We start from the raw sequence: 22,028 nt of genomic DNA, 5'->3' as shown, positions 1-22,028 counted from the left end.
AGGGGTAAAACGATAATTTGACCGAACTGTGGTTACGAACACTCGTAAAGGATTGATTTACCATTAATGATAAAATTTCATAGACACATGATATTCTACAGTGAGAAGAGTGCAACTGTGGGTCTTTAGTGGAGTGACCGACAGTTAATGAATGTTGATTAATATGGTTAATGAGTTTAATCAATTAATCTCGTATCGTTGGAGATTCCGATCTGTCGGTCCATTAGGTCTCCTTGCTAGCTCGTAAAGGATAGTTGAGAACATTTAGTCTTGAAAAGAATTTGAATTGTTCAAATTAGATAAAGGGAATTAAGGTTAATTGTATGAGATGCAATTAATATAATGTATGTTGATACATTATAATATAAAGTTAATTTTGAATTGGATTCAAAATTATGAGAGAAATGGATATTAGAATTTGATTCTAGTTGATTAATTTAAATTTAATTTAATAAAATTAATGTGATATATTAATTTGGTTAAATTAAATTAAATTAGATTTAATTAAATTAAATTAATAATTCTTTTTGTGATTAATTAAATTAGATTTAATTAATTATTATTTTAATTAAAATTATTTTAATTAAAATAAAAGAAAAATAAAAAAAGGAGGATTAACCTCCCACCGAAGTGGGAAAGTGGTGGTGGGAAAGTGCCCCACCACTCTTCCTCCCATATAAAAAGGGAGGTTCTCCCCTTCTTTTCACCCCGGTGCTTGGTTATTGAGTTTTTGAAACTCCAACGAGAAATTGTCTCTCTCGATCGCTCGGTTTCCCTTTCAATTATAGGATGATTCCCACAAACCAAGTTCTTAACATCCAGAGGATAGCGAGCAAGATTTTTTGGTGGCGTTGGTGTCTACATTGAAGAGGTGTCTTCAAAGGTATGTATCACTAACTTGCTATTACTAATGCTTATGTCTTTTCTTTGTTGTAATTCTAAGACAAGATTGACACACACGTGTTCGCGCGCTTTCGCTTTGGTTTTGTCCACTCCATGAAAAAATTAGGATGGTGTCGTCTTCCTCGGTTGTAAGCATTAGAGTAAGGATTAAGTTCATTTGATTCCCTTGCCCTACATAATATAAAGAAGTTGGGTTAGAAGGGTAATTTTCAGAGTTATGTAAATCTCCATAATAACAACAAATAGGTTCGGTCATATGATAAATAGGAGCAAGATTAGTATTTGTTGTTGATTCTGGTGTGGTATTGTTCCGTTGCATATTCTTCATCATTTGAATAAGGGTATCTATTTGACTCTGCATTGATGACATCGCATTAAGATTTAACACTCCTTGATCTATTTTATTTGGTTGAGTCATCGATCTCTTTGAGCAGCATAGATCGTTATGTTCAGTTAACTGATCAAGAATGGTAACGATCTTGTTGATGTCTTAGAAGTGAACTTTCAATTCGCGGGCGTGTTTAACATAATTTCCGTTGGTATATCGCAACCTCGATAAAAATGTTCAATTTGTACACAGGCCGGAATTCCTAGGTTTGGGCAACTCCTCATTAGCTCCTTAAAACGTTCTCATGCTTCGTTGACAGCTTCATTCTCTCTTTGCCTAAAGGAAATGATTTCTTCCCTCATGTCCGCATTTTTTGTGGGTGGGAAATTTTTTGCAAGGAATTTGTCCACCATGGTTAATGGAATCTGGAGGAAAAGCATTCAACCATGTTGTTGCTTGACCTGAAAGAGAAAAGGAAAATAATTTTAGTCTTTAAGCATCGTCAAATATTTCTGGTAATCTAAAAGAATTTGCCACTTGGATAAAAGATTTAAGGTGAGAATGTGGATCCTCATGTGAGAGTCTCAGAAACTAGCCAATAGTGTTGAGCATCAGAAGCATCATTAGTTTGAATTCAAATTGGGCATCGTCTGGAATTGGATTTGCAATGCCCGAATTTAATTTCTGTAAACTAGTGGCCACATGGTCGTGCATTCCAATGGCTCTTCGATCGGCTAATAAGATTGGATTTGGCACTTCTTCTGCCATCTTGGTGCTTAGTTCGTCAAATTCTTTCTCTTTTTCTTTCTCTTTTTGGATTTTTGCCTGTTGTTTTCTAAGTCTCTTTTTCACGCCTTAACCTCTTGCAAGTTTTCTCGATCTCGGGATCGTACGAAAGCAAATATGGATTTGTGCTAATGCACTAATACTCACTTTTGAGATTAGATAGACGAATATTTTCAGAACAGAAACGGTGTAGTGATCGCACACAAAAGCAATGCACAAAAAATAAAAGTAAAACAAAAATAAAGTCCCCGGCAACGGTGCCAAAAACCTGTTGCGCCTCTGCTTAATAGCTTGAGAATAAGTGCAAGTGCACGCTGTCATTGATATAATTTCTCAGAAATCATAGAGTATTCCTTCTTATTATAATAAGAGAGTATTTACATATATTTATAGACTTCAACATACTGTGATATAGAATAACTGCTCGAACTAATAAATATATTAGTTATTGTCCCCCCTCAAACTAATGCTCACAGGTGCATAAGTTTGGACCGTAGAGGCTGAAATCGAGCAGTTGATGATAATCATAACAGGGCTAAAGGTCTCATCATAATCAATCTCATCCTCTTGATGATAGCCCTTTGCAACAAGGCGGGCTTTGTCGAGCTACACTACCACCAGGTTTCCTCTTTACCTTATATACCCATTTGCACCCAATGGCACGTTTCCCTGGCGGCAAAGTAGTGAGATACCAAGTGTTCTGTTGAACAAGAGCATAGTACACCTCATTCATTGCATTTTCCCAAACAAAGAGCCTAGAAGCATTGGTGAAAGAAGTAGGTTCCTTAAGAGTGTCCTGAACAGAAACAAGTAACAACTTCCGTTTAAAAATTTCATACTTGCTGCAGGTCTGCATAGCGTGAACATTCTGAGACAGAAGAACTGATGAAGAAGGTAAAACATTAGATTGAAGTGCAGGAGTAGAAGTAACTATCCCAGAAGTAAGATCAGCAGGTGGATTAGAGGCAAGAGACCCCGAGGCAGTAGCTATCCCAGATTGTGGATATCGCAAAGGGAAAGAGTTAATTCGGAACTATAAGATGTTTGTAATAGGGATAAGGTAATAGGCATAGCAGAAGAAGGAGGAGTACTAGAAGAAGAGGGGTAAAGAGTGTTTGATTAGGATATGGCAAAGAGAAAGAGTTTTTCATCAAAAATGGCATGGCGTGTGATATAGAGTCGTCTCGTGCTCATGTTATAGCAAAAGTAACCTTTGTAATCAAGCGGATAACCAAGAAAGACACATTGGGTAGTTCGAGGTTCAAGTTTATGGGAAGTAAAAGGTTTAAGTGGTGGATAACAGGCACAACCGAAAGTTTTGAAGAAATTATAGTCAAGAGGCTTATGAAACAAGAGCTCAAAAGGAGACTTGTTCTGAAGATTGGGAGAAGGGAGACAATTGACGGTGAAAACAGCAGTGGCAAAGGCAAACGGCCAAAACTTGATAAGAAGAGCAGCACGTGACATGAGTGTTAAGGCCATTTCGACAAGATAACGGTGCTTACGTTCAACAACCCCATTTTGTTGAGGCATATAGGCACACAACTTTTGATGAAAGATGTCATGGGATTTTAAAAAGGATCCAAGAGAATGGTTAAGAAATTCACCACCACCATCTGTTGTAATTATTTTGATTTCCAAGTTTACTAGGTTTTCAACAAGACTCTTGCAAGACTAAAAACACAATAAATACACCAGATTTTAAAGACAAGGGATAAAACCAAGTATATTTAGAATAATCATCAATAAAGGAAACATAATACTTGTAACCATTTATTGAAGCTTCAGGGGCATGGCCTCATACATCAACATGGATCAAATGTAAAGGAGCTAAAGAAACAAAGGAAGATACAGGAAATGGTAAACGATGCATTTTACCACAGAGACAGTGTTAACAAACACAGCTAGAAGATTTACAGTGAGGTAAATTTAAACTACGAAGTATAGTATTGAGAACAGAGTGATTGTGATGGCCTAACTGGTTATGCCATGATCAAGAGGATACCGTTGAACTAACATGAGCAACAGGAGAACGAGGGATAGATAACGGGTTCCTCAAGCCATTAGAAGGAATAGGATAGGGACCATTAATACAAGGACCTTGGAAGAGTATCATGCCCGAAGACCTGTCCTGAATAAGAAAATAATCAGAATGGAGAACAACAAACAATTATTATCGAGACAAAGCTGATGGACAAAAAGCAAATTGAAGGAAATTGTGGGAACATAAAGAATATTTGTAAGATTGAGAGTAGAATAAAGAGTTACAAGAGTACCACAACCTGTATGGGCAATAGGCAGATTCTGACCACTACCAACACCAACCTGATCTTCACCACAGAGACATTGGCTAACTGACTAAGATCAAGGGTCACATGAGCATTGCATCCTGAATCAGTAAGCCATGAGGAATACATCGGAGAAAGAGTGGCAAAGTTTTGATAAGCAACCATGGCAGCTAATTGGGCAGGGGGATGACACCCTTGGAAACTATAGTTCATTCGATTGAAACAATCGAGAGCCGAATGGCCTGTCTTATGGCAAATCTGACAAACAATTCATCCAGTAGAAGTGTTCAGGGAAGGAAGAAGACCACGACCACAGCCAACATTGATTGAGGAATTGCCAAAAGGAAAGAAATTACCCGGAGTAGAAGGCTTGCCTCTGTTGGAAAAGCGTGATTTACCAGAAGATTGATCACGACCACGGCTGATATTCGGGCATATTGGTAATAAAAGTAGCCGGAGCAAAAAAAAAACTCATCATGCTTGGATTGTTTATCTATTGAAACCTCTTCAGCAACAAGAAGAACATGGAGTTCAACAAAAGTGACCAATTGACTTCGTGTGCGCATAGAGGTGCGAAACATATTATACTCAGGAGGCAAACCGTTTCAAGCATAAATCACCAAGTCTTCATCATCCACAATAACAGCAACATTAGCTAACTTATCTTTAAGTTATTTGATGCGTTGAATGTATTGGCCAATAGACTCAAAAGACTTCTTCATTATGGTTTGCAAATCTGATTTTAGACTCACAACATTTGAGCGAGAATCAGAGGAATAGTGCTTGACCAAATTATCCCAAATCTACTAGGAAGAATCAGAGTCGACGACATAAGCAAGGGCGGCAGGGGAGATTGTAGCATTTATCACCGTCATGAGGGCATGATCTTTCACAATCAAGTCTTTAATGGAGATGGAAGACAGAAATGAATCAGAGGAAGATTTAGAAGAAGTCGATGGTGGAGAAGGTTTAGTAATTGATCCATCGATGAAGCCAAGTAGCTTGTGCGCTTTCAAGATCGAGGTTAACCGAAATTTCCACAGAACAAAATTGGTCGCATCAAGTCGGATCGATACAAGGTTGCATATGTTCGACAAAAGGAAGATTTGGGAAGAAAATTCCTTAGGAACAGACGATTCCGCCATGCATCTGTAGTTGAAGAAAGAACGTGTAAGGCAATGGACGCGTGGAAGAGGATCAAGAAGACGCAGGTCAAAGGCTAAACTGATACCATGATATAATCTCTCAAATATCAGAGAGTATTCCTTGTTATTATAATAAGAGAGTATTTACAGATATTTATAGACTTTAAGATACCGTGATATATAACAACTACTCGTAAACTAATAAATAACTAAACAACGGATATTAGTTATTAGTCACACACAGTGACTAGTTTTCTTTTAAAAATGAATTTGTAAACCACTTGAATGAGCAATCGGGTATGGGATAAAATTTTGGTGAATTTGTTGGTAAATACAATTTAAAAACACAAGTAAAAATATATTTAAAAAGTCAACCCTCCTACTAATTTTGAGTTCTAAAAAGATGAATTACACCTACCAAATGGGGCCCATAATTATGCTCAATTTATGCATTGGTTCAGCTCTTATTTCATACCGCTTTCGATTTGTTTAGAAGCTTAGGCTAGCGTTTACATCTGTCTATGAAACCCTAGAATCCTAAATAAATCAAACTTCAACTTATGTTTAACAAGTAAGAGAGCCTATGTCTAGGATCTTGTTTTAGTTCTTGTTTCTAAGTAACTTCATGTTTTACCTTGATGGAATGCGTTTGAATCTAACCTTTTCAAAATTAAATTCAAACTAATGTGATTTAACAAGTGGTCAGTAAGAAAATCAACTGGAATAATTATATCAATCAAAATAAACAAAGAGTGTGTAATATGTCGTGCTCATTGATAGATGTAATTTATAATGATAAGAACTAAAGAATCCGTAGGAGGGTTGAAGAAATGATTTAGCTACTCATGGAAGTAAAAGAAATAAAATAACAAGAGAAGGTAACAAAATAATGCATTTCCATTGAAATTAGAAAGAATGTACAAAATTAGAACAAATTGAATTGTAATAAAATAAACAAAGAATAATTGTAGAAAAAATAATTGAACAACAAAACTTAAATGCACTACAAAAAAACTCAAAAACTAAAGTTTGATAACAAAGTAGAAAGGACGAACAAAAGCATGGAAAGTTAGGTGGTTCAGATGATCCTTCCGAGCTTCAATTTATAGGCTTGGGGGAATAACAAGTTGATGAATTCATAGGAAGTTGGAACCAATTATGGTTGTAGAGATTTGAGGAAGTGAGACCAAATCTTGGACTAATTACTTGGTCAAAAGTGGTTATTCACATTTTGATAATCTAGGCATCGAATGTGGCTGAAGCCTTGTGAAGCTGGTTCTTTCAAAGTAATGTGGCTGACGCATTCCTCTAATAAGTTGGGAAATCTAGGAGTGCGATGCGCCTGACGCATTCTGATCATAAATCTTCAATTTTTCCTTACAAAATAAACATATTTACACAAATTAGCCTTCATTACCTATAACTAAATGCTCAAGTCCTTAATCACAAAATAAACACATTTTTACTATCTTAGATGCATAATCATATACTTTTCATCCTAAATAACTCTCAACTAAGCATGCAAATCTATTCTTTTTAGCTTTTAATCAAGGCTTATCAATTTAAGATTTCATTAACCCAAATCCAATAAACTAACATCCAAGGTTATGTCATGTAACTGGAACAATATATAACAGATATATAGTATATGTTTAATATACATCATATATATTTAATATAAGATGTATATATATACAGTATATATTCGGTATATAGGTCAATAATGTTCCAGTAGTAACCTAAAGGGTCAATAGTATATGGATAAGGTTGGGTACCTTATCTTGGTAACACTATGGATACGGCCTACTTTTTAATAGTTACAAATTACTTGATCCAGGTCATTCTTGTGGAGACATGCACGTGGGGGTATCATATAAAATGAGTTTGTATAATACCAGACCGCGAAATAATTAATCATTAACTGTAACACCGTTAGCTAATAGATTAATATTTCAGTAGGATGACTAGGTAACTCGATCTCAATCCTTAGTCAGTTATGGGCTCCTGCCTGTTAGGGCTCGTCCTTTGATTTATTGGGTTAGACTGGCCCGAGTCGCCAACTCAATATTCCTACCATTTTGAGGACAATACTGAGTGGGGAGTTGGGAACATAAGTTCACAAGATGGAATTCACTCCTCCCTGATTTTAGGGAAGTAGATGACCCTTTAGTGCTGACTCCGAGACTTGAACAATGGGCCCGCCCTCTCACTGACCCGAGAGGAACTTCCAGTTATTGGTTGGACCATAAACGGGTTATTCATTAGAGGATCAACGGTACTTAAGGTCCAAGATGTAACATAGGGGAAAATGGTAATTTGACCCAACTGTGATTACGAACACTCGTGAAGGATTGACTTACTGATAATGATCAAAATTCATGCATGGACGAAAAATATTCTACAGTAAGAAGAGTGCAGCTATGGGTTTTTAGTGGAGTGACCGACAGTTAACGAATGTTGATTAATATGGTTAATGAGTTTAATAAATTAATCTTGTATCGTTGGAGCTTCCGATCTGTAGGTCCATTAGGTCCCCTTACTAGCTCGTAAATGATAGTTTAAAACATTTAGTCTTGAAAAGAATTTGAATTGTTCAAATTTGTCAAAGGGAATTAAAGTTAATTGTATGAGATGAAATTAATATAATGTAGGTTGATACATTATAATATAAAATTAATTTTGAATTGGATTCAAAATTATGAGAGATATGGGTATTATAATTTGATTCTAATATGGTTGATTAGTTTTAATTTAATTTAATTAAATCAATTTAATTAAATTAATGTGATATGTTAACTTGGTTAAATTAAATTAATAATTGTTTTTGTAATTAATTAAATTAGATTTAATTAATTATTAATTTAATTAAAATTATTTTAATTAAATAAAAGGAAAAAAAAGGAAAATGAACCTCCCATGGTGGGAAGTGAGGAAGCGGTGAGTGGAGAAGTGGTGACTTCCCCCACACTCCTCTCTTATAAAAGGGAGGTTCTCCCCTTCCTTTATCCCCGGTTGAATGAGTTTCGAAAACTCTAGCGAAAATCCTCTCTCTCAATGTCTCGATCTCCCTCGTAGTTTTAAGACGGTTCCCACAAATCAAGTTCTTAACATCTAAAAGATAACAAGGAAGGTCTTTTGGTGGCGTTGGTGTCTACATTAAAGAAGTGTCTTCAAAGGTATGTTTCACTACTTCCTTTTAATCACGCTTATGTCTTTTCTTTGTTGTAATTCCAAAACAAGATCGAAGCACTCACATTCACACGCTTCTGCTGCGGGATTCGATCCCTTTAAGACCTACTTAAGCTCGACTCCTTTATTCTTGAAGCCTCTATCAAGTGGCAAGCTCATCCCATACTTGGTAGTGTCTGAAGCCACTATTAGCATAGCCCTTGTGAAAGAAGATCAAGTGTTGGGTTTTGTTCCCTAAACTCGTGGCTTGTATAATGAACAAATTATTTATTCAATAAAATAATAGTTATTTTATTTGCATAACTCAAAATCCAATAAACAAACATCCAAAGTTATTTGATGTAATTTGAACAGTATGTGGTTCACATACAGGTGAATCATGTTTCAGTAATAACCTAGAAGGTCAATAGTATATGGATAAGGTTGGGTACCTTATCCTGGTGACACTATGGAAACGACTCACTTTGTAATAGTTACAAACGATTTGATCCAAATTTTTCATGTGGAGACATGCGAGTGGGGTATCCTATACAATGAGGTTGTATAAGACTGAACCATGAAATAATTAATCTCACTTTGTAACACCGTTGATTGACAAGATTAATATTTCAAAGGGTGACCATGTGTAACTCGATCTTAATCCTGAGCGGGCTACGAACTCCTGCCTATGACAGATCTTCTTTCGATGTGTATGGGTGAGAATGGCACGAGTTTCCAACTCAATAACCCTATCATTTTGAAGATGAGACCGAGAGAGGTGGGAACATAGCTACGTAAAATGGAATTCACTCCTTGTCCTATTTTTGATAAGTAGATAAGTTGTTCCCTTAAGTGCTATCTTTGGGTTTTGAATAATGAGACCCCACCCTCTCATTGACCTGAAAGGGATTTGATTTATGGTTGGACCATAAACAGATTGATCATTATAAAATCAGAGGTAATTGAGGAGTGAGAAGTAATTACAGGAGTAAATGGTAATTTAACCTAGCTGTAATTACGGACAACTCGTGAAGTGTCACCATCATAGGTACTCAAGATATTGTGTCTGGAGAGGTAGATAGATAGGACTACTAGTTGCTCGATCAGGGCCCTAGCTTTATTGCGAGCCAAAAACCTCAGCAGATCCTATAAAGAGAAATCCTCTCGGAGAAAGTTTTTGTCGCCGTTAAAGTCGAGAGAGAAGTCTCTAAAGCCGCTATGGTCTGGGCTCTCACTCACGTCGTCTATCCTGGAGACTCTATTACGCTGCTCGCCCTATTAGCTAGCCGGCGGCAACCATGGAAATTCATTAATTTCAGCCTGTCTCGGGTACTCTATTGTACGGCGAAACTCGCTAATAATATATATCTGTTTTCTCAGGAACCAGACCTACATGCTCGAAGAAGAATATATATCTCTGGTCATATTCTTGTGTAACTTCTGTCGTCCTGTTCATTGTGGTTCCTCGGCCCTGCTAGTCATTTGCTTGCTCGAACTGTACACATTCAAAGAGGGAACAAGCTAAACAAGCAAGCCATCCAAGTTTATAGAGTCGGAAGTTCAAAAGAACTTCCAGGTTTCCCTGTGACTAACTTAGCACACTTCTGGTGGTAGCCATTGAGCTAAGTCTCCAAAAAGAGCCACTCACATATATAGGCATTACGGAGGAGCTTCGCTTTCTGCTTCGGTTGGCGCGTTGCAGTAATGAAAAAAAGAATGAGATTAGTTCGGTCTTAAGTCTTTGGGTGAATTCATTTGGGTATCGAAGTTTTCATTATTGCCATCCCTTGCTTGGCAGCGGTGAGCTTGATAGTAGCATAGGTCGATCCTCGGGTTGTTTTTTTAGGGCTAGAGCTTGATTCCCACTCCCAGTAGTCTTTCTTCAGTAATTCGCTTGGAAAGTAGTCTTTCGTAAGCAGGAACGTAGCGCTTCGCAAGTGAAGGTGCAGGATGTGCTTCTTCCCTTTAGAGCGGCTTCTGTCATTTTCACATAAATGTTGTAATAAATCCTATCTCTACTTTTGCTAACGGACGCTAGAATTGGGATATCGAGAAAGAGGGAGGGTTCAACAAAGAAAAGTAAGAAAACGTAAGCCCTTGTTTGGTTTGTATAGGCTAGGTTTACGTTTTTCAACTGCATCGTACCGTACGATGATGGGAGAGGTCCGTACCTCCTTTAGATATCTCGAGCCCCCGTGCTCCTAATGTCGAGCTAGAACGACAACTACCTTGGAATCTGCGATCACACATGAGTACCTCGCCTTCCAAAAAAAGCGGCTGCTAATTGGCACTAATGCTAATGGGGACCATCGATCAAGAAGGACTTCGGTGTGAACGCCCCAGAACATTTTACACTATTCTAGGTAACGTTATCCATTTTCCCCTGTCAAATATTATTTTCTAAATTCGAAATAGACAACTCCCTGTGAACAAGTTATAGAAACATAGTTCCAACTCAATTCGATACATCAAACTATAACAAAAAAATAAAACATCAATTCTATAAACTATCATCCAAGCGTCCCCCGGGACAACACCACCAGGCAACATCCATTATTCCAACTAAACGTTTTCAATGAATGGAAGAAAATAAAAGAAACACTTATTCCGAATCAAGTTTAAACAATAGGTGGGATCTCCCCTCAATTCACTTGAAACAAAAGTTTATTACCAAACAATCATGCAAAAACCACCTAATCCTAAACTAAGCAATTAACACTACGCAGCCTATGGTCCTCTCTTGTCATGTCTCCTTTACGTCATCGCCATGGTCGCCAATGAACTCTCCACCTGAAAACAACAATTCTAGAGGGGGGGGGGGTGAGTATATAAAATATACTCCGTAAGTAGCCCTCATCAAGCACACACAAACATCATGCTCAAAAGCCATAAAGAAAACATACATCGTCATGCTCAAAACCATAAGAAAAACATACATCGTCATGCTCTAACATTACATTATGCGAACAACTATAGACATGCTCTACAATGACATTATACATTCAACCATAAACGTGCTCTATAACACCCGATGCTACCCACCATCATATGCAAATCAACTACAGTCCACATGGCACCCTAGCACTTCAAGCAACTCTATGTTCATCTCAACGATTCAAGCTTTCCAAGACCATTCTGTTGGCAGTGTCGGCCCCTGACCATTTTTACCCAGAGCCCCGACACTAGTGCATCGACCCTCGACCAATTATACCCGAGGCCTCGATGCCTTTTCAACTATTGGCGTACTGGTCCTTGGCCTCCAAGCAACTCCTAACCTATCACACTATGTTAGTCCTCCAAGTCTAACTCCTCGACTCGTATCGACCCTTGCAATTTATTCCCAAGGCCCGACATTCATCTACAGAGGCTTGGCGTTCGACCTTGCCATTTATCCCCAAGGCTTGAACTGTGCATCGACCCTCGACCATTTATACCCGAGGCCTCGATGTATTACAACCTATTGGCCCTTGACCATTTATACCCAAGGCCCCAATAGTTCTCTTTTCGAAAGACTCCTCGCATCGACCCTCGACCATTTATACCCGAGGCCTTGACGCTCCTCTTTATCCAATATTGGCGTATCGACCCCCCGACCATTTATACTCGAGGCCTCTATACCCAATTAGTGACGTATCAGCCCCCGACCATTTATACCCGAGGCCCTGACACTCACCCATTCACTTCATAACTTCCAAAACTCCACATATCATTTCTAGCCTCCAACCAAGATTCCAGTACTAATTCCCTAATAACACCAACCCCCACAACGCTCATCAACAACACTACCACTAGTATGATTCCAATGCATCTCTCAGCTCACCAACACAATTCAACATGCTTCCACAACATAAACATCATTCTAATAGCAAAACAATAAACCAAACATGCCTTCACAACATATCAATTCTCAACAACAGGGCCATAGTGAGTCCGGTCAAAATAGAGCATAGTCAACAATTTTTTTTTACACGATTGGAACTCAACACAATTTACCCAAGCACTCATTATCCAACATCTGTAATAAAAAAACATTGCTAGGTATAATAAAACTATAAGGCATGCCAAACACTTCATACAGATTTCAGACAGCAAACATCCCCACCATAAATTCATTTTAACGAATATTCTCTGCAAACACACATCATTCCACGACAGATCTCAGCAGCTCGACAATACAAAATTTCTACTATTATCACCAACAGACATTCAACACTACCCAGACATACAAACCAACATAAACAAGAGTTACACTGCACAACAACGTATCAGAACCAATATTAAATATCATAAACAGTACGTCGGCAACCAAATAATAAAACATCAACACACGCACCCGCCCCCGTGCTACTTACAAACAATTGTCCTAAAGCTCCTAAGCTTGTTGAACACTTCCTAAAAGAAAAGAGTACGATCTCGAGGTTAGAAGCCAATTAGGAACATTTAAACATAATTGAAACCAAGTTTAGGTGAGTCGTTACCTACCAACTCACAGTAAAACCTCTTGGGTTAGAAATGGGTTGACGCCGAAGATGTTCAGGCGCCCAAAAACAACCTGCAGTGGCCTTGTGCTTGCTGGTTCGACGCTGGAAATCAATGAGTAATGCCGATTTGGGTTCGAATCAGAGTGGGTAACTCAAATATAGTCCCGTTTGGGTATGGGTTACTCGAAACCAACTCCGAACAAGAACGAGTCAACACCAAGTGTCACCGGAACAAGGAAACCTTCGCTGTTGGCATTGGGATTGCAAGAACGGGTCGTCGGGGCTTCGATTCGTGTGCTGGCCGCGGCTGCTGAGAAGTCGTCGGAGATCGCCCAAATCGCCGCTGCCATCCACCTTGCTATGCCGCCGTGGGACGCCGGGAAACACGAAGACGGCGCCGCTTAACACACTGTGCCGCCGCCGTCGGAGTCGTCGAGGGACGGGTTTTCGCCTAACCAAACGCGCCGCCGTCGAGGAGAACAACGGATTGGGTCGCCAGATCTGAAGCAAGAAGGGTGAAATCGCCGGTGAGTTGCTACGTTCGTGGGTCCACCGTTCGCCGCTGCTGTCAGGGTCGCCGCTGCCGTGCTCGCCGGAGGGACGCTGCGCAAGGAGGCTGGGGCGACTGGTTTATCGAAGAAGAAGAAGAAATTTGGGGCTGGCAGCTGGAGAAAAACGAAGGTAGGGGAAGGAAGAAGAAGAAAAGAAAAGAAAAAGAAAAAGAAGCAAAAAGAAAACAAAATAGGTTTAGGGTTTTCTTTTTTTTCTTTTTTTTTCTTTTGTTTTGAAACCTATAGCCCAATTCCCAAATCTCAAATGAGGCCCAACGAGCAACACAAAGTCCCAAAACAATAAGCCCAAAATTTCATTTCGGGAATCAAATAAACCCACAACAATCTGAAATAAAACAGTTAACTTAAACTCTAAAAGCCAAGAATAATAATCCAATGAATAGAAAATTAAGAGTCCCAAACCATGGATTAAGACCTAAATAAAAATCTTCTGCACTGATCGAGAACATAATTTGTCCTAATCCAACAGAAATAAACTAAATTCGAATTTACCCAACTCAGAACTCCAGAATTATAAAATCCAAGAATTAAAATTATCAGTTTCGGGCAAAAAAAATCCAAAGGCACTAATGATATCTTAAAATAAACATACCCGAGAATGCGGGACGTTACATTCGGAGACAGCAATCTAATTTCGAAAAAAAAATAGAAATATAGGGCCAACTCTTCTAATTTCATTGCGCCTCTAACCTTACTACGCTACCCAACCTGCTGATAAAAGGTCGAATTTCGCAGGGCAGCAGGCACGAAATGCCGATCAAATCCGTTAAAGTTCGCCTAATCAAAGCAAGCAAACAAGAAGATCTGACTGAGTTGATGATGGACCGGATCTCGAAAGGCGAGAGGCTTTCATAAAGACGTATGAGAAAGGGAGGGTCGAGAGAGGCTTATTGCACGATCCAACCAACTCAGGTAAGCTAATAAATGCTGCATAAGAGAGTGGGAGGCCGGCCCCTGCCCATCTGGAGGTGCACACCCATTTAGAAAGATATCAAAAGGGGTAAAGAGAAAAGAAAATGGAGAACTACCAAATCCAAGTCATTGGATTTGTTCGTACCATTCTGTCATCGATCACTACTGGGTCGGTTGGTGAGTCACCCAAAAAAAAGCATCGATCAAGGTCAAGCATATATGTTTTATGAAATGATCAGCGGTCTCATTGATGCTATGCCCTGCATCGTCTTCGTCTGTGTTTATTGAGCTTTCTTCACTTCAGCGCTATGCGCTTTGCTTCGCTTTATATTTATAGAAGAGAGAGACCGTTGTCTTGAGAGTGAAAAGCAAGCGCAAGCGATAGAAAGTCTCGTCCCTCGCGCGTTCGCGCGAACGACTATAAAATGGTGATCTCATTAGATCATTAGTGAAAGAAGGACCAACGACGATCCTATCCTAAAAGAGAAGGAGGAGTAGGAGAAGTCAGTCTTCTTTGAAGATCGAGGAATAAATCGGACAATTATGCCATTCGGAAGAAGTCTTCTACAGAGGGAAAGCCTGTTACGAGTAAGTGGAGAGGAAAGATCTTCAGAGATTCTTATCTCATTCCATTCTAGTGGTTTGACCAGTAACCAATGGCGAAAACTCAAAAATCCATGGTTTCCCGGTAGAACCATATTTCGCCCAAGTTGTTGCGAAACCGGAAAAAAGAAGTGGTTTTTCGCACAACTTGCTCATAGTGCAGGTCCTACTTGTATATTGTATTTGGCCGAAGAAGTATCGGACAGGTTGGAGTTCTTACCTTCTTGGGACTCTATGGACCAAGATCTGCTTTCATTATATGGGCAATACCGATCGACTTTAGTAGATCATATGGATGTAGAAAAAGCTTCGGACTTGAATGAATTGGAAACATCTCTTTTCCATTTCTATTTACCCAGTTCATATCTTTCTTTCGTGTGTTCCCGGGAGGAATTCGATCTCGGGATACCACCTAAATAACAGCGGCCAGAGGGTCAAATAGGTCGGGAAGAAAGAGTCGGAGGTCGGGTCGGACGACATACATCTTGGTTGGTTTCACCACCACTAGAGATTGGACATATATTCAATCTTTATTCGATGGGACAAAAAAGAGATTATTATTAAATAATCATTTTTTTCTATTATTATTTAATTTAAATAGCTGCAAGACCAAAATAGGATGCAAAAAAGCGAAAGCCCTTCTTTTAACTTCCTCCCAGATACACGGCTTACATACCCAGCTCAACATTCTTGGAAAACAATCGAATCGAGGGTCCGGTGGAAAATTAGCCATTCAATCTTGTAAACTAATCGAGACCGAAATTGGAAAAAGAGATACGAACGGAGAGGAATAACCAATCGATGAAGGAACATGAAACCATTTTGTTTCAATAGAGGTACGAGAAACGGTTGCGGGCAATGAAGTAGGTGAAGTGGTTGGATTTTGCGAGCTGTTCCAACCACGGCTGGATGTGATTCTAAGAGCCGAACGAGAATGAATACCATACAGAAGAGTCAAGACCAGGCTCCCTAATAGAATGTTTAACCGATCCATTCCGGATCGACTGAATTGGTACGAAAGTTTTAACATGGGAAAACCACAGAAAACACAACTTATTTGAATAACCCGTGACCTACCAATTGTAGAAGTAGGATCTTTGGCAAGCAATAAGCACTTAAATAATACAATTCGAGTGTACCATATTCTTTCTCATTTTGAGGAAAAGGTGTGGGAGGAAAAGGAAACAACGGAGGGATCCAAATCGGACCTAAATGGGAATGACATGAAAAGTCTTTTTCAAAACCTAGCATTAAGGGCGTTACGACGATATACGAGAGGAATGGAGAAAAACTTGTGATTGGTGTGGAGGGGAAGATCCGTTTATGATATAGTGAAAGAAAGAGTCCTCTCATTTCCTTACTTCTTCGTTCTTTCTAATTCATTCACTTCAAGGCTGGTTCTGAACGCCGCGTAACATCATCTTCAACCAACCTCCACCGCCTTGTCTTATCCCGCCCTTTCGGTGCGTTCACGAAAGAATTGCTTATACACTAAATAGTTGCAACTATATGCTTACTAAAAGACTGACTTAGGTCAGCGTGAAACTAAGAAAGAGAGATGTGCCTAAAGCGGCATGCAAGCAAACTGTGCAAGCTAAGAGAAAAGGAGAGATGTTCTAAATTACTATCACAATCAAGCCGCCCCCTACCCTATCTCTAAAACTCTAAAAGGGCCCGTCACTTCGTTCGTACCTTCTTGGTTTAGGCTTCCAACTGAACTGACTTTATGGCCTTGCCGCCCGCCACTAGCAGAAGCTAAGCACTTGAAAAGCGCGCTAAGAAACGTTGCTTCTGTCGGCCTTTCTGTGCAACAGTCCACCAGTAGCGTAGGAGAGGGTTACCGTACATACAAGAGTCTTCCCGTTTTTACGTAAGCTTTTTATTACCAGTCAAGTAGTACAACAGCAATATCTCATCTTATAGCCCGGCGCGGCGGGTCACCTTTTGAATTCGGTAGATAGAAGAAACTATTATCGAGATAAAAACGAGAGAGTTAGAGTAGGTGAGTGAGTGAGTCCTCACTGACCTGAGCGATTTCGATAACCTAGCAGGCCTTATATTTATTTGGTAGGTAACATCGCCAAAGCGTATCATCAGATTTGACTACGAAGGAAGGCACTCGAAGTGAGACGGCACCGTCTTGTGCAACGTAACGATAATTGGCCCTCTATCATCTTCGAGACGGTAGACTTGGTAAAAGGGCCCCGACGGATTTCCAGAATTCGAGTTCGACCGCTGCAGCCCCTTTTTGGGGGATCAAGTTCCCGGCCTGAGACGCGTTCGTTGACAAAACCACCATAGGAATAGAGACCTTTCCCTCGAGCGGAGGCGAACTGATCAACGAGAAAGAGGCCCTACTCACTACAAACGAATACACCACAAGATCGAACTGCACTCATACCTCTCTCGCATCAAGTTGACCGACCCCCCCTACGTAGTGATTCTATCAATCATGTACGTAGGGGGGCCCTCCATTCTAATTGGTATATCATGAAAAAAGAAAGCCATTTGCATCAGGCGTCTCGTTTATTCATTTAAATTCAATGAAAAATACTTTCTTTATGTTTTCGTGCATTTACTTTCATTTAATTATGTTCTAAATTAGTTATCAACCTCCTTGTGGAATGCCTTAGTCAAATGATTTGATTTTCAACACGCTCGGGATTTTGGCCAGATTGCATCTGGCACTTTTTTGGATTGGTTTCTAAAAACTTCTCTTTACGTCTTTTTTCCATTTGGCCAGTGGGAACTTGATTTATATACTAAAGCCCAACCTTGGGAAATGTGAGTTAGGTAAAATAATAGGAAACCAATATGGGATGTGACTTAGGAATAAGCGCATAAAATATGGTCCTAGGCATAGGCCCTCTGACCCATAATGCAAATGAGTTGGTAGATATTCTCTAGGATTGTAATCACACATAGGAATATGATTGTAGGTTACCCTAGCCTCTGCAGCAACCAAAAGCGGTAGTGAAAGAGTAGAACTCAAATCCCAAGAAAAGTCAGGAATTGCGCCTGGTGCATTTTCCCAACATAGTGTGTTTTCCATGTTTTGCATCAAAACTAAGGTAGGAGACAAGGAGGTTGAGTTTCATTAAATTGCTTGATAGTTAAAACCCCAAACAACAACATTTCACCATTATTTTCTTCCTAAATCACAATTGCATATTTGAACCATTTCACTGCATTACTTGATTTTGAAAAGCAACAAGTCCCTGAGGATTCGACCTTGGATTACTTCTGAGTATTACTTGTGACCGTATGCGCTTGCACGAGTCTCTAATCTTTTTAAAGGTAGAGAAAATCCCAACACCTTTCTCTATCTTGGAAAGGTGACCCGCCGAAGACGGGAGCCCTTTAACATGTTTACGAAGACCTCCGACTTATTAGAGAAAGGGGGTTCGATCAGTAGAGGGGACGACTTTACCTCCCCCGAAGAAAAAAAGCCCCGCTCGAAGGACGACTGATCCCGTTGATCATATAACTGGGAGGGAACGTGTCACATTAGAGGTGAACGATCAAAGATGTCCTCTAATTACCACGATGAGGCTCCTTTGATTTTAGTAGACTAAGCTATGAATATGAATGAAGAAATGAATGCCGGGCTCTTTCTTTCACTGCTAACCCCAAGAAGTTTCAACATGCTGATACTTTCAGTTTCGTCGAGCCCCGAGCTTGTGGTCCTCCTTTTAGTGTGGGTTCAATTGGATGAATCTGTCAAGTCAAGGTCAACGTACGTAGCAGCAAGGATGGTGCATCGCCTATTTCTCGTTCTTGCTCGGGAGCCAAAACGAAAACGCCTGCTACCTACTGTACTGGACCTTCGACCAGGTATTCGACCCTTGTCGAATCGGAACCAACCACCCCACTCTAATAATAGGAGAAAGGAAAACGCTTGAACAGTTGAATGGTCGCCGTCCTTCCGTACAGAGATATAGATTCATTCTTCGTACCTGGTCCAACTTCACAACCCTTCGCGGATTGGTCTGAAGTCAGTCTTGTTTGGTAAGACGGAATTTGACAAAGAAAAGAGAGTGCTCAACCGGAACAACGGCCAACAAAGACCGTAATTACATACATAACAGCTCATCCCCTTCCCTTCCCTTCTTTAAGGCTTTAAGGTGGAACCTGATTACGCTTGTTTACATGCGTAAAAAGAAGGTTTTAGATGCTGTTTTTACAATGTTTCAGTATTGTTTCGGATTTTTCTCGGTCGTTTGAGTTCCAATTCATGCAAAATTCATATATTATGGTTTGTGGTTGGCTTATATTGTATTTATGACATTTTAGGACCATTTGGGTGTGCAAATTAATCAAAAGAAGCAAAAAGACGGAAAAACTTACATGGGAGGCGCCAGGCGCCTGGGAAGCCTGCAGAAAAACTGGTTTTCTTCCAACTTTGCCCTTAATGAAACGCGTCTTCCAATGCGTTTTGGTGGTTCCAACCGATGCATACGTGTAGAAGAAGTGTTCCACTATCAGTTTGAGCACGATTTGGTCAGTCAAAAGAGTTGGAAATGGGTGATTCACCATCGTTTTAGGACCTACCTAACCAATTCTGCACAGCTATAAATTCCAGCAACTTCTCCACCAAAATCATCAAGCCTTGCTTCCTTCTCTTGATCATTTTTAGTGTTTCTTTGTTGCTTTCTAAGTACTTTTGAGTTGCTTTCATTAGTTACTTTTGGTTTTTAAATCCCGAGCACTTTACATTCCTTTATTGAGCTTGTTTTGTTTCCATTTGTACTTAGTCATTTTCTACTTATTCAAATATATAAAAATCCAGCACTTTGCTTATCTTCCCTTTTTTGCCTTTACTTTATTTTTAGTTAAGAGAGTTGTGTTTTTGGAGGAAAGAGCACGTGACACTCCCCCTTGCTTGAAAGAGAAGGGCGAAGCTCTCAATCCCGATAAAAACTCTCCGTTAGTTAACTTTTGTTTTTCACACATGCATTCCACATTCAACCATTTTACTTGCTGTATTTTCTTCAATATGTCTTTCTAAATTCCCGTCTCTAGCCCAGTTATGGATAGTTAGCCTTTTATGTCTAAAAAGGGTTGCTAAGAAGTAGTGTTTTTGCTTTCCATTCATTGCTCAACATGTTCTCCCAAAAAGTTAGGATTTAGAGAAGGCCACTGTAAGTCTTAACAAGTCAATACTGAAAAGGTTGCTTATTTGCATTGTTGAGTGGTTAAACCGAGGAGAGGAGCGCCTTAGACATAAGGGTTTCGCTTAAGTAGCCTAGACATAGGACCTTAACCCGAGGTTGCGACTATTTCCATCCTAAAACTAAGATATCTCTCATAATAGACATATTAGGGAATGTCTTAGGACTTTGAACTTGCTTAGACATAAGTCAAGTGAGAAGCGTAGTCGTTGGTTTCTAAAGTAAAATGCATATTATCCTTAGCATGTCCTTGATTCTTTGTTGGCTAACTTGAAGTAATTCGGGCTAGGTTTTATCATTATAAGTCCAAATCCCAAATCCAAAACCATTATTTGTGACCACTTCCCATTTTACAAGAATCACTCATTTCAACATTCACTATTCTTTAAAACTTTAGAGTTTGGAAATTATTTAGAAGTCCTTGAGGATCGATACTTGGATACTCCATCCATTTTATATTACTCTGACAGGTGTTGGCTTGCATCTATATAATTGTTACCACGCTTAGTGCGTACGTTCAGCATAAACGCCCAGTCAAGTTTTTGGCGCCGTTGCCGGGGACTTTAGTTTTAAAATTATTTTCAAATTCTTTTAGTTTTTATTTTTGTGAATTGTTGTTGGGTGTAATTTCCATCCACCGTTTTTGTTCTATATTTTTGGTCGTTTATCTCACAAGGGTAAGTTAAAGTGCATGAGCACAAGATCTTTTCTTCTACCCCTTGACCCTGAGATTGAGCGGACCCTTCGAAAAGCTCGAAAGGAGCAAAGACTTCGAAAACAACTAGAAAAGCAAAAAGAGAGAGAAGGTGAAATCAGTCCTGAAAGTGAGGTAGAGAGTACGAGCACATCAATGGCAGATATTCCACCTCGTGATCCGGTTGATCCACCTGCTGTTAACGGTAATATGAGGGATCATGCGAGAAATGATGAATTCAACCATATCCAGATGGCGGACAACAGAGACGTGGCAATGCGAGAATATGCCGCCACGGCTTTTCAGAACTTTGATTCAGGGATAGTCAACCCTATTCCAGCCCACGCAAACTTTGAGCTTATACCAATGATGTTCCAAATGTTGCAGACAATTGGACATTTTGGAGGGCAGGAACATGAGGATCCACATGATCATCTGAAATCATTCATTCAAATTGCAAATGCATTTCGATTACCTGGTATAACAGACGATGCTCTGAGACTAACACTTTTTCCATTTTCTTTGAAGGACCAAGCTAGAGCATGGCTCAATGCATTTCCACCGGGATCCATCACCACATGGGGGTCGGGTCGTTAGTGGAGAAGTTCTTAACAAAATTCTTCCCACCTACTCGCCACGCTGATATCAGAGAGGAGATCATCTCCTTTAGACAGTATGATCGTGAACCTGTTCACGAGGCGTGGGAGAGATTTAAAGAACTAATCAGGAAATGTCCGAACCATGGCTTGTCGGCATGCATCCAGATAGAACATTTCTTTAGAGGTTTAGATCATCCTACTAAGATGATGCTAAACAATGCTGCCAACGGAGCCTTTACAAAGAAGACATTCAACGAGATAGTTGACATCCTAAATGACTTAGCTTCACACAACGAACTATGGTGTTCGCAAAGATCTAGGGCAGCACCAATGAAGCAAGATCCAGCTAGAGTTTTGGCTCTGGACATTGCGACCTCG

The 22,028-nt window shown here is 39.6% G+C and overlaps 1 long non-coding RNA gene, 1 other non-coding gene and 1 pseudogene across 2 annotated transcripts; all 3 read right to left on the bottom strand.

Moving 5' to 3' along the window:
- Window positions 1–2,576: 2,576 nt before the first annotated feature.
- LOC148208609 (uncharacterized) lies at window positions 2,577–5,537 on the bottom strand (annotated as a pseudogene).
- A 5,557-nt stretch (window positions 5,538–11,094) lies between these two features.
- LOC148208608 (uncharacterized) lies at window positions 11,095–13,770 on the bottom strand. Its single transcript, XR_015788457.1, has 2 exons — window positions 13,101–13,770; window positions 11,095–13,010 (listed from the first exon to the last, which is right to left on the bottom strand). It is a non-coding gene; the product is annotated as an uncharacterized LOC148208608 (long non-coding RNA).
- Window positions 13,771–21,692: 7,922 nt separating this feature from the next.
- On the bottom strand, window positions 21,693–21,799 carry LOC148208607 (small nucleolar RNA R71). Its single transcript, XR_015788631.1, has one exon. It is a non-coding gene; the product is annotated as a small nucleolar RNA R71 (small nucleolar RNA).
- Window positions 21,800–22,028: the final 229 nt, after the last annotated feature.

The sequence above is a fragment of the Momordica charantia genome (genome assembly GCF_013281855.1).
Source record: "Momordica charantia cultivar OHB3-1 chromosome 10 unlocalized genomic scaffold, Mcharantia_2.0 BLBB01000010.1, whole genome shotgun sequence".
NCBI classification, from domain to species: Eukaryota; Viridiplantae; Streptophyta; class Magnoliopsida; order Cucurbitales; family Cucurbitaceae; genus Momordica; species Momordica charantia.
The sequence above is the reverse complement of the archived record's forward strand: the minus strand, read 5'-3'. Positions and strand labels throughout refer to the sequence as shown.